At 43.7% G+C, this 13,813-nt stretch overlaps 1 protein-coding gene across 2 annotated transcripts in view; it reads right to left on the reverse strand.

Moving 5' to 3' along the window:
- The window catches only part of LOC117401356 (leucine-rich repeat and immunoglobulin-like domain-containing nogo receptor-interacting protein 3), a 33,121-nt gene extending 22,718 nt beyond the window's left edge, over positions 1–10,403 (reverse strand). Inside the window, exon 1 of one of the 2 annotated variants that reach the window (XM_059015072.1) lies at positions 10,372–10,403. The gene's annotated coding sequence lies outside the window, so the exon portion shown is untranslated. Of the gene's footprint in view, positions 1–5,914; positions 6,442–10,371 lie in introns of those variants that run through there. The other variant, XM_059015071.1, reaches the window with a different exon arrangement.
- Between the last annotated feature and the right edge of the window lie 3,410 nt (positions 10,404–13,813).

Here is a 13,813-nt window from a genome sequence, read left to right on the forward strand (position 1 = left end):
TGCTTTGTGCATTGAATCCCTTATAAAAGTTGCCTATAGTAAATGCATAGCATGTAATAAAGCACAGTGAAAGCATGGTAACGCATACTGTATATAAAGTCCAGAAAGGTATGGTAAAGCACATGAAGAAACATTGCAAACTAGGTTAAATGCATGCTAAATGCACAGCATGGTAAACTATGGTAAATAATATAACTATGGGAAAAGCATGGGAAAACTGCTAAATTACCATGCAGATTTATCATGGTAAAGGAACTTATGACCAAACACCTTTCACTCCAAACCTAGGCTTCCAGAAATGAAAGCACAGTGATAGGCTAGTGAAATACAGTGTGCAATTCATGCAATGAAGTTTTCTGTTGGTATTATTAATCTGATCCTGGTATCTAAATTGCAGCAAGGAGATACTGGTTTGAAATGAGAAAATAGCAGTAGCTGCTCCGCTAGCAGTATTAACCAGCTTATTTACTATATTGTTCGAAAGCTCATCCAGGAGCGCAGAGGGGTCTCGTTTCCAATTATTCCTGGAGGCAGGAGGCAGTTCAATTTATTAAAGCAATTACGGCGAACGCAAGCTGTGCATAAACAAATTGAAAGAACAAAAAGCCTACGCTTACAGTATAATGAAACCCCTTCAATTTAAATTGAGTCGCCGCTTTATCTGAACTGCAGGACATTTCAAAAAGAACATTCTGCTGCAGCACAGGGCTTGGGGAGAGGTAGGGCACACACATCTACTTAAACACGGGGAGATAACATTCATTGAACAGAATCCTGAGGCATTAACGAAGAAAAAGGTTCATTAGACTAGATCTGTGGTGGTGAATGGCGCTTAATGTTGTATCCATGGCCAGTGATAGTGCCAATCAATCTCCTGGCTGCTCACAGCTTTGATTTTCCAAAGCTGAAATAGTTAAACAAAAAATACATTTAAAACCAGATGCATCGGAAACCAGGGAGCGAAAAAGAGGGGATAGAGAGAGAACAATAGAGAAAGAAAGAGAGCTGAATGGAGAATAAGAGTATCCCACCCTATTGAATAGCACTATTGAAGAGAGAGAGAGAGAGAGAGAGAGAGAGAGAGAGAGAGCTGGATGGAGAATAAGAGAGGGATAGAGGGGGAGAGAGAGAGACAGAGGTGCAGACTACACACACTCCTACGCTCAAGATCTGACACTTCCCCAGGAATAAATACATAAAGAGAGGATACACTGTGTATAAATATCTGGAAACTGCCGACCCCTGGCCTGCCTCAGTGGGCAGCTTGAACGAGGGAGCCAATAGCAGGGTGCGCTGTGAGCGGGTGACGGCTGTGTCCCAGCGTGATGAGAGGGGCTCCCTCCGGGCTTCCTTCACTCTCGCATGGGGAATCACAGTGAGAAAGACAGCATAGGTCCCAGAGCTGCCAGTGGCTACACAGCTGAGCACAGCAATCACCCTAGCCAAGCAGCAGGCTCAGGAATGTATTTACATTCTCCGGAGTTACGGAACACTCAGCAGGGTATTATACAGAGATCTGTAACGTGGCCTTGCAGAGGAATACGATATCCATACCATAGCATAGAAGATATACGGTTCACATTAGAGGGCAACAGCAACCATTAGGGTTTTCTTTTCATAAAATGCTATAAAACTAGCTTCTAACAAGCTATGTCACAGACCTTTAATAAACAAAACGGTATCGATATCAATTCTTATAAACGCTTACCGTTTGCAATGCATTTCTTGTATTATTTATTTTCAGTATTAGAAGTCTGTTCAATTGATCTAAACAAAACTTCACCACGACTTTACGTCCTGTTTATCCACCCGGCATAAACACAAACTGAGCTTGTATTTATTCAGGCAAAACTCAGAATCACTTCTCATCAAGTCACCAAGATGCTCATAAGGCAGATTCTCCGGGCAAAAGAAACATTTCCTACAGAAAACACATCCTGACTGATTTTTATTTTTTTTTAATTCTGTCTGAATATAATCAGCACGGAGCGAGAGGGAGAGAGAGAGAAACAAGAGAATTAGAATCAGGTCTAATTTTTTGCTTCGTAAGTTTACATAAAATATCCATAGGCCTAGTACAGTCCTTACCATGCTCCGAAAATGGTCTTTAATGTACAGTCCAAATGTAACAAATCTGATGTGTTTAAACTACTGGTTTTCAAAGCATCTACTGTACTTCGTCTGGTTTTTAGTTATTGTAAACGTCACTTATTTTAGGTTAGTTTTTTTTTCCTTCTTGTTAATGAAACATTATTTTTCATCATCAGTATTTCGATAAAAAGGGTGCACACCCCTCGGAACACAGTGTTTCTTAAGGTCAGTCGATGAAGTGAAGCCTGAAATGACTTGAAACTGCTTCTCAATCAGTGGGAGTCTTGACTGTCACTCTGATTGTTCATCTGGGGCTATACCGGCTCTCAGCTCTCTCTCTGTCTGTTGAAAACGAGACACGAGAGCAGGTAGCAACTTTAATCAGTAATGGAACAGAATCCATTTGCCAGCCAATTCCGCTGTACTTGTAGAAAGCTGACAAGGAAGCATTTCGCTGGCTCTGTGTTCCAGAAGCGTATTGGTGTAAACAGACGTGATATTTTTTTTATTTATGTCTGTCTGTCTTTTGATGTGTGTATCTCTCTCTCTCTCGGAGGGAGCCCCTCTCATCCCGCTGGGACACAGCCATCACCCGCTCACAGCGCACCCTGCTATTGGCTCCCTCGTTAAAGCTGCCCACTGAGGCAGGCCAGGGGTCGGCAGTTTCCAGATATTTATACACAGTGTATCCTCTCTTTATGTATTTATTCCTGGAGATGTGTCAGATCTGAGCGTAGGAGTGTGTGTAGTCTGCACCTCTGTCTCTCTCTCTCTCTCTCCCCCTCTATCCCTCTCTTATTCTCCATCCAGCTCTCTCTCTCTCTCTCTCTCTCTCTCTCTCTCTCTCTTCAATAGTGCTATTCAATAGGGTGGGATACATTTAAAAATAATGGGGTACACCTGGTTAAGGCTCCCATCCCCCAAAACACACAATGCACCCCAGCACCGCACCGGGCTGGTTTCACAGACAGCACGTGTCTGGGATTACCTACTGTAATGTTACTTTAGGTACGGTAGTCCAAGACAATCCGGTTCTGTGACACCAGCCTTGTGTCAGGGAAGCAGATTGCTCCACTTGCTGTTATTTGTGTGGTTTATGAGCTAATCAGAGTCCCTTTACTGCATGCGGTGAACATTCACAACTGTCAGTTAATTCCAGGTAAATTGGAGCTGTCAGAAAAAAGCTCCTTGAGTTCACTACTTCCTGGACGAGAGTGGAGCGAAAGCCCTGGAGACGCCTTCAAACACATGCTAAACAATCCATCTTTTTAGCAAACTGTAATTTGCTTTAACTTGCTGCTGCGCATTCGGACATAAACAATCTTCTCCTCTTTACTTTTTGATTCCTGACATCAAACGAGTGCTTGTGAAACTCGTTGCCTATTCAGTGTCAGCAGCACGGCTTTAGTGATTTAGTGGCTCCTATCTGGGGATAAGCATCCTTCCTGAATCTTTTTTTTAATGATTGCTGAATGTTTTGCGCTGGCACGGACTCTATCTGATTTATTTGCAGCAGAGGCCTCGGCTGCCTTTACCAACGTAAATCAACCGGGCTCTGAAATAATACAAGGCTCTGTCGTAAATATCTTCTTGTCAATATTACTGTCAGAACACACTGCTGAGCGCTCTGCCGCGCAGCTGAAATTAAACATTTTACAGGAAAGTAAATCTGTTTGATGCACAGTTCCCAGTAAATCACGAACAGCGAACCCAACTCACAGTTAAAAACAAAGATAGCAATGACACGAGGCTCCCCGAATGAGGATTTACTGTAAAACAAGCCTGGCTACCTCTCTACAGCTCCCACGGTCCTTTCACACCCTCTGTGCCAGACTGCCACACCTAACAATGCTCACATCTTCCTGCAGTATCCTCCGATAGTAAAACACAGGGGGTCGTTGAACCTCGTGCTGTCTTTCCTGTGTCAGCTGAAGCCACCTGTGCTAGTACTTGATCAGTCCCACTTTTTTTTAAAACTGAGAAAAAACAAGTAAAATGTTTAAAAATAATGATGCATTTGTATAGTTTATAATGTTATTAAATAAATACATAAATGAACACAAAAATAAGTACTAGAAGACCAAAATAAGTGTGAATTATTATCATGATTTTTTTTTTTTTTATATCACTCTTGCCTGATCATTTGGGTATCATGCTTGTACCAAGTTAGCTCATCTTTAATTGCGGAAGGGTTAGTCCCGCAGTGTGTCCCAGTGAGTGTAGCTGCTTGCCTGGCGTGTGTCTCCCCTCTCTGGCAGATGGAGTGTCTCTAGGGCCCGGGTCCTGCTTAAAGATGCAAAGCTCTGGAACTCCTTGCTATAGTTGTAGCATTGCTGGGGTATCCCTGTGTCCGCACTCATGCATTTTGGGTCTAGCCTGGTGACCCCCTAAAACCAGGGGGGCTGGGTACCCTTATCCCCACCCCCCCTTTCAAGACATGGGTGGGGGGGATTGAAATGCGAATGCTCTCTTAGGTCAGCTTGCAAAAAGTTACTTCTGACTCCGAGGCTTCTCCAGTTAATACCAGTAAACAGCAGCACCCCTCCAGCTTATCCCACAATACGCACACCAACGCAACGTGAATGCTAACGAGCCCGCCTCTGACTTCACAACGAAACCCCAGCAGCTACAACAAGAGATTAAGGATCTACATTAAAAATGTGACAGTTTATCAGTGAGTTTCAATCTTTTTTATTGAACCTGTTTTTTTTTTCAAAAGCAGCAGGATGGAGTAACGCATTACTGCAGCAGTACAGACACAATGACAAAATAATTGCATGTTTACGAACCCTCGCTTTGCTCACTCTAAAGCTGCTGTATGGGCTTTGGTTTCTCCCAGACCCCCAGAACTGTACAGAGTTATACACACTGTCTTGAAATTGCTGGCTCTCAAATCCCCAGAGTTCTCTGTACTGTATTCAGAATATACCAGAACTTCATGAGTTGCTGGGGTTTTTTTTGTTCATATTCGTAAAAAAAATAATATTTTTTTAAAGCTAAGTATTCAGCTGTTTAGGATTTCCCGTGACTTGCTTTGTCAGCAAGGATAGCACAGAGCACAAAGTTAATAATACTCCCTGTATAATTTAGCTTTCTCTCGGTAAAGCACAGAGTTATCTGTACTGTATTTGGATCCGCCACTGTTCATAGCATTAAAATAGACCCTCAATGTTCCATTTGTAATTATACAGTTGTTTTTAAAAACAAAACTAAGGATCGTTTTTTTAGTGTTTATAAACATTAAAGGTTCAACAGTGCTTTGAAAAATGAGAAGAAACTAATAAACTCTCTCTAAAACATTTAAAAAGGGTTTCGTGAACTACAAACTTGATTTAATTGATCAAAATGGGCTTTTAAAAAACAGTCCTAAACAAAACATTCCTTAAAATAAGCTTTATTAACAAAGCTCTTGTAAACTAGAGAACCTTAGGGTGACTGCACCCTCCTCGGTGCTCTAGGAATAGTGCATTCACTCACCAATAAGATCAACACCACTTCAGTTTTAATAGGTCTAAAAAGGAAACTTTGATGTTACAGTGTAGCAATTGCTACGGTCTGTGCGTTCTTTGCTAGGGCTAAGCACAACAGGCAGGACATGCATACAGCACATGCATACAAACCAGAGCTACTTATTCCTTAAATCGTTCATCGGCATCGTAACACGCCCCCCCCACCTTTCACTCTGCCAGCAAGGGAGCTACACTCTCCTCACACACACACACTGCTAGCTAAACAAGAAGCAGGCAGAAGACAGCAGCTCCCAGCCTGCATACTGTGTTTCAGCAGCTCGCTTGTGAGCTATCTTATTTGCTTGTTAGCTTACCCAGGACTGCAGGGCACCTTGTCCGTCCACATCCGTCTGTCCCCAGCTCTGCTCCCTGTGTGCCTGTCTGTCTGTCTGTCCTCTGGTTCCCCGGTTCTCAGCTGTAGTGGCTCTTGTTATGGTTGCTGTTGATATTGTCTCTCTGAAGTGTGCAGCAGCTTGCCCCTGGCAGCACTGAGCCTCTCAAACAGCATTAGAAGCCAATGCAAGCGAATCGTTCCCTCTGCCTGCTTCTCTCCTGCCCTGCTGCCCTGGCTGTCTCTCTCTCCCCTGCCTGCAGATAGGGTCCATCTCCGGGGCTAAGATTCTGAGACAAGCAGTGTCTCCAGTATTGGCTTGCCTCTCACGTCTGCTTGCCTGCCTGCCTGCCTTTCTGTCTGACTGTTTCCTCTCTTGGCTCTTGAGCTCTCTTGCTATTGCTGTTGCTATATGCTGCTGTGCTGTGGCTGTTTGGCTTCACAACTTCTCTTCACGGCAACAGAGGCTTAGGGATCCTCTCACAAGTGCACACAGGGACCAAAAGCGTAGTGTTGTTCTCTCTGAAAGGAATTATGGGAGGTCAGTAGCGGTACGCTGGCTCTTTTATAGGGTTTCAATAAATTGGTCCTTTGAGGTTTTTTTTAATTTCTTTATTTTTATATAGAAATGGACACTATACATTATATATACACTTACTACAACTACTAAAAAGGAATAATATTAATACCACTACTTCTACTAATAACACAATAAAAAGCACTTCCTTTTTATTTCATCATTTGACATACACATGAAATGATGAAAAATGTGAATTAGTGAAGGGCCATTATACAGTAAAATACAGGACTTTTACAATGTACTGTCAATACATTGGCCTAACAATGAGTTAAATATTAGTGAAATATTTTTATTTTTATGAAAATCCCTTAGCTGTGGAACTGCCAGAGCCACTCACAGCAGCAGGCCATTAGTTGGTTGTTTCACAGCGAATGCCCCTTCAATTAAACCCGCGATCCAGACAGCCGTTTGGGGATGCGCTGAGACCCCTCCGAGGGGCCGCGGCTCAGGCAGGCAGGGCATGTGCTGAGCTGGCACCGCACCGCACAGAGGAGAAAACACTACACTTGACTGGCAAGCCTGGGGACAAAGCAAGCTGGATGACACACAACAACCTCTGTGTTCCAGACTGCCCACACCGGACATGCACTGTTAACCTTAGGATAATACCATTGCTTAGCATTTCTAAATCCTTGAAACACCCTTAACCACCACTGCTACTGAGATCTTTAACAAACGCTAAAGCAAATACATAGTTAGTATTTTAAATGGCCTTTAGAAGGCTTGTTCAGGGGACTGGGGCAGCTTGAGCAGATGCTTTAGGCACATTCTTAAATTCTTAACATGCAGAATCTGGTGGTATTATAGAGTCGTGAAATCATCTGTATTCTTCGGCTATGCTCGCTAAGAGAAAGTTGTGTGCGTCAGAAGGATCTAACAAAACAAAAAGCGTCCCCTACTCCCAAACTATTGGAACAGGACAGCCCCCCTCCCCTCCCTTGTGCACCAGTACAGAACAGGCCAGCTGTGGACTGAACAGGTGACTGGGAGTCATGTCTCTGCAGCTCCTTCGTTAGCTTAGTCCTGCATGCAGGAGGGATGTGTAAATGTAAGCAGAGCTGTGTGACGTCACAGTGCCCTGTTTCTCTTTTGTCATCTGTCTGCTGAGCACCCGGGGGTTGTCACTCCAGCTTACAAGAGGCTATAATGGGCCAGCTTCTATAAATAAAAAATGGTTTAGAGAGTGAGGTATCCCTGGGGATCACAAGCCACCACCAAGGACGCTTCCTCTGCCAGCGTTGTACTGGGAACCAGTAAAGACTCCTGGGACATACTGGTTTGTGACCCTTTACCTACAAGTTGTGGCCAGTCTTCTAAAAGCAGGTGTAAGTGATGCCAGCTGCTGTAGACGAGAGCAAGAACAAGACACAGGGGCTAAGGAGACTAGATATTTGCATTCCTGTGCAGATGTGTGATGCTATATGGCAGTGATATTGCCTTGAAGGCCAAATGAAAGCCTCCAGTGTGTTTTTTTTTTTTTTTAATGATCCTGCCCTTTCCTCTTTCTTCCAGTGCATACAATAGCACTGCATATGAACAGACATGCACATTCCCCATCACACAAGCATGCAGTGAAAATGTAATTTCTTAACATTCTAAACCTCAGAACTCCCCCCCCCCCCCCCCCCCCCCTTTCACCATTACCCTGTATTGAGATGAATCAAGCAGAATTACTCAATTGCTGCCTGGGAGCCTAGTATGGATTTTAAGTTCAAAGAAACCACATTTCGTTGAACAACAATTAAATTCAGCAGCGTAAATCATGAGGCAAGGTGGATAATCCTGTACGAGGAGGAACCTCCAGCAGTTAACCCCGTCCTGTCCTCTTGTTTCTCTCCCCCTCTCCTCAAGTGCAGCCTGGGGCTGAGCATCTCTTATTGCCCCCTCTGGACCCCAGGAGGATTTGGTGGGGAGGGTGGTGGAGACGTGGCAAATGAACCCACAACACATTTCATATCGCAGTCTTTTTTAGATGTTCAATCACATAGAATTGAATCATTGCACATGAGTCACTCCTTTGCGTTCTCCAGAGGCAATGCAAGGTTGAGTGTGCTGTGGCTCTGGGACAGACTCACTAATTGGTTTTATTAAGCGTGGACTGCACAAGGCTGCTGATTTCCCAGCTCCAAGGGCCACTCTGTGACCCTTTATCTGCACGGCTGGCTAGCTCACAGTCCTGTCAATGTCATTTCTAGAGCTCTGCTAGGACATCACTGCCTTCTTTTCTTTGGTCAGCTGAAAGTGTGTGAGGAACAGGCACAGGGGTCAGAGTTGAGAGGTTGTGGAGGTTATGGAAATCTGTGGGCTAGTTTTTGTGATGACTTTTTGCACTTAGAGGGTGTGAGAGAGGCAGTGCAAGTCTTTCTCTTTATGCCCCAGACCTGCAAAGGATCTGAGGGATCACTTTCTTTTAGGGGGTGGCAGTGTGGGGGTGAGAGGGCAGTTCAGTGTTTATGCCAAAAGCCACAAGCAAATGTCTCCCTAAATAAGATGTTCCATTTCATATCATCATTTGAGAACCTGGGTTCAAATGCTAGGTCAGTCACTCACTGAGTCACTTAATGTCTGACTCTGCTTAGCTAGCAACTTGACCACCATCTTCTTATCCTCTTTGAAAGTCACAATTATTTTTTTCAGATAGAGAAATGGTCATCCAATTGTGATGAATCTTGGTACAGACTCAGCTGAGCTGAGCTGACGTTCTCAGAATCTAGATCATGATGACCAACTTATTCTTCGCTTGTTTGTTATGCTAACGATGGCAATATCTGTGCATGTACATTTGCTATTGAAGTTCTCTGCAATGCAATATGAATGCACATTAAACTAGCTCTGCACTGCAGCGTGTAGGCTGCACCACGGGAGAAGGTGTTAACTCCGGGTCATTCTTCCTACAGGTAGCTGTACAGTTTGCATGCCAGTAATTTCATGGAAGTCATATGCTTTTACTGGCACGCTAACCCTATTAATACAGCTCCATGTGTCTTTCTCCATCTGTGAAACACAGGAGATGACATTGTAAATATTTCTAGCCTATTCTTGGGATGGGGGGGGGGGGGGGGGTAATTTATTTAAATGCAGAAAGAAAGAAAGGCTCAGTGCTTAATAAATGCATGACAGACAGCTGCCATCTGGTTATCCGAATCCTTCTCACATTATGAAGATAAGCGATACCTCCTCAATGCTTTGAAACACCCTCCTCACTTTCACAATGAAATGTGTGTAACAGAAGGAGAGGCTCAGATAATTGAGCGCCTGCAATCTCCTTCTCCATCTTCTCCTGCGGACAAACAGGACCCAGAGGGTTGGAAAACGACCTTCAGATTCTGTTATTTTTGACTTTAGCCCATGGAATAAATATACGAGGAAAGAGGCGGTCTAATTAATCCTCCCTGGCATGTTGCATCTCGATTAAACGTTTGTATCATGAGCCGTTATGCCAGCGGACATCGCAATGAATGTTCACAGCATTCTGTTCTATTTGTCGCGTCTGAATCGAAAGATTGCAGGAACAGAGCAAGCAAATAACGCAGTAGCCTTCTTTAGAGACTGGGCTGTTTAAATGTAGCTCAATTTGTGGCATATGTTTTTTTATAATTGTATGCACACCATGTATGTTTAATAGTGGGCTGCATGACAACACTATAATAATATGTATTATAACATGGCTGCCGCTCACAGTCGTACGTTGACGCGCTCTTTTTAATAAACAAAATAAACCAACCTAAACAAAACACCTAGCTCCATTTTGGAGTGCTGACTACACACGTAAGGAACCTTTTCTAATGAGCTGGACAGCTAAGCTGTTTACCGGCTGAAAACATGCAGTTTAACAACAAGTAAAAGGAACACACAGTTACCTTTCTTAATACGATAGAGCACCTCTTCAATCGGGCTCCTTCACACAGCAAGCCTGAGGGACTGGCTGTTCTCTTTATATACCCTGCACCTGGCTCTAATTTACAATAGCCAGGTGCAGGTGATAATTAACAATAAAACAATAAACAAAAACAATTAACACGTTTTTAGGCAGGGAGGATATTAACCCCCTCCCTGCTGTGTTACAGTATATACAAAAATTAACAATTCAGTAATCCGATTTCAAAATGCTAAGGAATATAATAATAATTATGTTAAAAAAAACAAACAAAAAAAAAACAACATTTCAAGCAACTTTCCTTTTGCAAACTTCTTGTCGTTTTTCTGTAGATCTTTTAGTTTTGCAGAATCAGCTCCAGTGAATCTCATTCCTCCAGCCACCACACCAGAGATTCAATTCCTGTGCAGCAGGTATCATCGCTGCATGCACGATAAATGAACTACCAGAGTTAAAAGGGAAAATGTAGTCTTGCAAAACTATCTACCCAAAGATAATACTGTACTTCTGGGCTAATGAGAGGTAAGAAATAATTTTGTAAATGCATGGTTATTAGGTCCAATAAAAAATCTGTTTGGAGGGGGGGGGGGGGGGGTGTAGGCATTTTCAAGGGAGTGGAGACTTCAGGCTAATAGAAATCTTATCATGGGGAAAGGGGGGGTATATTGCAAGATTTGCAATTTATTTTTCTTCTTGGATTGAAGAAGCCTGGAGCTCTCTGCGGATGCTGCAGGAATCTCAAACACAGACACTACAGTGCGTGAGGAATCTGGCCCATGCAGCGTACGCGTGTGAAGATGAGATAGAGAAATACTCCACTGTCTGTCTGTGTGTGTGAAGAAAATGCTACTTTAACACAAACACATTGCGTTTTGCTTGTATCATTTCAATCATTTTTTCCCCCATACTGGAAATTGCAAACGAAAATGTACAGTAGTGTCCTTGGATACGGAATATCATACATAAAGCAAATATTTCTGAAAGTAATAAAACCGCTTTAATTGCATCCAACTAGCAAGTTTTCAACTGTTCACGTTGTTTTTATTTCTTCCAGAAAATGTGCCTCTGCCCTGTTGCTGAACAGAGCTCACTGTGTGATACTGGGCTCTTGTCCTGACCGCCCCTACTGCCATTCTCATCCCAGCTGTACAACTGGATGAAGCTCGAGAGCTATCTCTGGTAACATCCTCTTGAGTGAAGGAAGTTAGTTTTGAGCCACGATGGTCAGACGATTTGTTCCTTCAGGGCAGGCCATGTGAGCCAGCAGGGAGGAGTGCAAGAATAATGCCCCTTTCACACTGGCACTCCCACCCGGGTCCCGACCCGGCTCTGGCTACCGCAGGAGGTGGGTCGACACGCTTTGACCCGGGTTGAGTAAGACAAAATGCAAGAGACAAACAGCCACCTCTGCGTGAAGGTTTCACTAAAGCAAGGAACATTTCTGTTTATCCTGTCCAAGCAATATTTTTGTGTACTAGTGGAGCATGCCTGTGTGAAAGGGGCTTAAGAAATGAGCCGTGGGGACCCTGCCATGGAAAAACAAATTTGCAGCTATTTAACCAAGTCCCAGAGGTTCTGACTCTTTCAATTAAGACATTTAACTCTTTAGGGGGGCTTTTGTGCACAACTCCAACAAGACGCAGGTTTCTAAGCTCTTAATTAAAAAAATGAAATCAAGCAATGGAAAATGTTGCACAACAAAAGCTTAATCATGCAGTCAAGCCTGAGCTTATGACCCAGTGAGTAAGGGGTCCCCAATCAGGGCAGAGCGCTGTCGAAAGCCGCGGGGGACAGCTGATTTCTATAATAGTTTTACGTGTGGCTGATCTGGATAGGAGAGGTCATTTGAAATTCCTGACACGTGAAATGCTGCACAAAATCTTTCAACCATCAAGAAAAAGAATCACAAGCACTCATTTTCTTTTGTAATGTTAACCTATCTTACTGTTGGTTCTGAAAGCTTCAAACAAACAGCCACTGATCAGCCCGATGTGCTGCGCGTGCCCACAACCATTCGTATAGGAAACTACCTCTTTCTCTAACCACTTGGCTACTGAAACCAACTAGAGTGCTTGTGGTAGGACTGGAGAATGTAAAACGCAGTTCTAAAAGTATAATTTTCCTGGGTGATGTACTGTATGGCATTGGCTCTTTTTGATCAACAGCCTGCCAAAGGGTTCAAGCCTCTCTGGAGAACGTCAACGAGGTATTGAACTGACAGTAAGAGGTTTCAAGGGGACCATATCTGCCTTCTACTACACACGCTACCCGAGTGTAACTACCTCTGTTGTGTGATGTCAGAAAAATTCTCTTACGGGTTAGGGTGGTGATTGTACATCGGTTAATGTGCTTGCTGGGGAACCACAGGGCTGGTAGTTCGCAACCAGCCTCTGCTTATAAAACCTGCACAGGGTCGGACAGATACAGAATGCAGGTTTAGTGTGTTTTCTGTCCTGCAAATGGCCAGGCCTCATATAGAATGATAATGCAGTGTGGTATCTGGAGGGGATCTCAAGAACTTGCTCGTAACTGAATGGGGTCGCAGAGTTTTTAAAAGGAACGTTGTACCGAAATACAAACCTCTTACTTGCTAGAATGAGTTTGAAAAGCAAAGCTTGGGCTCCACTTGAGACAGAATACAAAGCGGCACTTACAGAACTTGTGCACGACTCAGTTCCACCTTCACTCCGAAGGGCGATGTTGACAGTGGGGTTGTCGCACAGTCTCCGGGCCGGGCGATGTATTCATTAATATAATCTCCTCTAAAGTAATTGAGTCTGAGCTGAGCAGCAATGTTTTATTAATGCATCTTGATGATGCTGTCAGAGGGCTGGTGTCTATAATTACACTTCAGATTAAAAAGCCTGTTTTTCAGTGTGATTTTGACAGATAAAAAGCCATCAAGCAAGGATGATGGGTGACTCACTCCTCCCTGTCCCCCAAACATCACCTGCCATCCCATCATTGAAGGGTCATCCTCTTTGAAACACTGTTTAGATAACAAATGGCAAGGCACTTGATTCTTTCTTTTTTTGCATTAACAATGTAGCGTTTTCATTTATGCCCAAATTGCTTTGAAGTACAAGCATACTTTAATCTGTAACTCTACTTAAACCCACTGCGCTCACACTGCAGCTCCAACAATGAGCTAGTCAAATCCACAATATTCTGCACATTAGCCCTGTTCTGTTTAAACACACTACCTTCTGCAGCCCAACTCTCTAACCACTGAGCTACTCAAACCCACCGCCTTCCACACTGCAGCCCAGCACCCTAGCCATTGAGTTACTCATACTCACTGCCTTCCACACTGCAGCCCAGCACTCTAACCACTGAGTTACTCATACCCACTGCCTTCCACACTACTGCCCGGAACGCTAACCAGTTACTCAGACCCACCGCCTTCCACACTGCAGCCCTGCACT

This window comes from Acipenser ruthenus, chromosome 49 (genome assembly GCF_902713425.1).
Source record: "Acipenser ruthenus chromosome 49, fAciRut3.2 maternal haplotype, whole genome shotgun sequence".
Taxonomy (NCBI): domain Eukaryota; kingdom Metazoa; phylum Chordata; class Actinopteri; order Acipenseriformes; family Acipenseridae; genus Acipenser; species Acipenser ruthenus.